Source organism: Dermacentor andersoni, chromosome 7, assembly GCF_023375885.2.
Source record: "Dermacentor andersoni chromosome 7, qqDerAnde1_hic_scaffold, whole genome shotgun sequence".
In the NCBI taxonomy this organism is placed as follows: domain Eukaryota; kingdom Metazoa; phylum Arthropoda; class Arachnida; order Ixodida; family Ixodidae; genus Dermacentor; species Dermacentor andersoni.
The window spans coordinates 155,521,709-155,523,976 of record NC_092820.1 but is presented as its reverse complement, the minus strand read 5'-3'; positions in this window follow the sequence as shown (position 1 = coordinate 155,523,976).

Genomic DNA, 2,268 nt, shown 5'->3' with positions numbered 1-2,268 from the left:
ACGACTACATGTTACGTAAGAAGTATCAACGGGCCGCTAAAGTTGGAGGACAGACGACAAGGTTCGCGCTCGCTTTGAAACAGTTGGTCGTCTGTTCTTGCTTTTCTTCGCTTGGTCATGCATCGTGGGTGAGTAAAGATGTAATATGCGTGAATGGAAGCATTTTATGAAGATTTTACTTTGAGAACGCGTTATTTGCGTAGCCATATCCACGTTTTAGACGAAGCCTCTTACAACACCAGCCAACGCGAGCCTCGCAGACACATATACCGTCATTCCCATGACGGCACGGTGCCCCCTTAAGAAACTCCCATAGACGGTGGCGCCAGATTACCCTCTAGGTGTTATAGTCAGAAACTCTATGCTCTATGTACCCGCGAAGTGGAGACCGCGGTCCCGCGAAAAAAAAGTAAGGACAGCTTCAACATTGCCGACACAGTGTACACGTGCACAGGGTCTCGAATTCGTTGAAACGTCTGACGGCGAAAGTTGACGCCCGCGTTGTGTTTTCACCTTCGCGTCGCCTTTGCAGCCTGTGTAAAAGAAGGTGAATGCCGAGTCGAGCGGTCCTGGAGCATGCGGCACGAAACAAGTTACGCTTTTTGTTCTGAGCAGCAGGGAGTGGTGTACGAAGTCATCATCATAACCATCATCATCATCATTAGCCTGATTACGCCCATTGCAGGGCAAAAGCCTCTCCCACACTTCTCCGACTACCCCAGTCATGTGCTTATTGTGGCCATGTTGTCCCTGCAAACTCCTTAATCTCATCCGCGCACCTAACTTTCTGCCACCCCGTGCTACGCTTCCCTTCCCTTGGAATCCAGTCCGTAACCCTTAATGACCATCGGTTATCTTCCCTCCTCATTACATGATGTCCTGCCCATGCCCATCTCTTTTTCTTGAATTCAACTCAGATGTAACACACTCGCGTTTATTCCCTCACCCAATCTGCTCTTTTCTTATCCCTTAACGTTACGCCCATCAGTCTTCTTTCCATAGCTCGTTTACCAAGTACCCCTGTCTAGATATCGGTCGCATATCGGGCAAACAGGGCGGTCGTCAATAGGGACCAGCTCGTACAGTACGCATGCTCCGTCAAGTCCGGTCAACCAGCCTTGCCCTGCAGCTCTTGTGCATGCGGGCCCGTATTCCAACTGGTGGCGCACTTCATTTTCGCACCATAACCTACGCACGCCGGGATATTTTCGAGGCCTACGCTATTTTCTGTTTGTGAGGCAAACGTGTGTTAAGAAGCCACCTGTTTTAACTCTCCCAAAGAGCTCGCCTACTAGCAAAAATAATTTTATCTTTGGGTGTCTTCTTTTCATCCCGCATTTTTTTTTTCATTTTTGTTTATTCAGAAATTGATTTTATTCAGTAGCTTACATTTTAGCAGCGCTCATTTTCTTTCTTTTCCCATTCCATTTTCGTTTAATCTCCGTCAACCTTATCCTTGCTTTTCGTCTCCGTCTTTACTGCCCCTTGCACGTCCTTTGCCTAAATTCTCCTCGGTTTGTAGCTTCACCCGTTTCAGCCGTCCGTCAAGATTCGCAACGGCGCAACGGGCCACTAACATTCCTTCTCTTTCTTCTGTTCCATTTTTTCCGGTTCCTCTGACCAAACCTTCGCTCCCTTTCTGTCGTGCCGTTCTCTCTCTTCTCGGCCTCCATGCCCGCCCTCCTGAGTGTAAATATGTCTGGCGTCGCGCAAAATAAACATTCACCTGTAAGTTAGCGTTATGCTTGTCTCGAATTCTTGTCCCTTCTATATCATATTTCTTATTATAGAAATATGTGCAAACTCGCCTAACAGGCAACATTTCTTCATAATGGCGCGTCTACTCTCATTGCAGATTCTTTCTGCGGGTTCGAATTTACGCCTACTATGCCACTTGGTCTTAAAAATCATCTAGCATGACAAGAAAAAAAAAACGCTAGAAAGAAGTTCCCGGGAAAGATACCTAAGAATATATTGAAGCGGGCAGCATGACCCATTCTACACGGTGCGATCTGTCTTTATACAGAAAAATAATATACGGCGCAGTCATACCTAATGACTTGGATTGTACTAGCAACAAAATTTAGAGCCGCTACAGACGTTCAGCTAGAAACGGCATTGCCGGTAAGTGCCACAGATAATTGCACCATAATGTTATGCAGTATGTTGAAATTCACTACCCGCAGCACCATTTAAAAGATGCACATGTAAGGGCGTATATGATACACCCCCACGCATCTGTGATCCCGCCTACCGAGAATGCACACG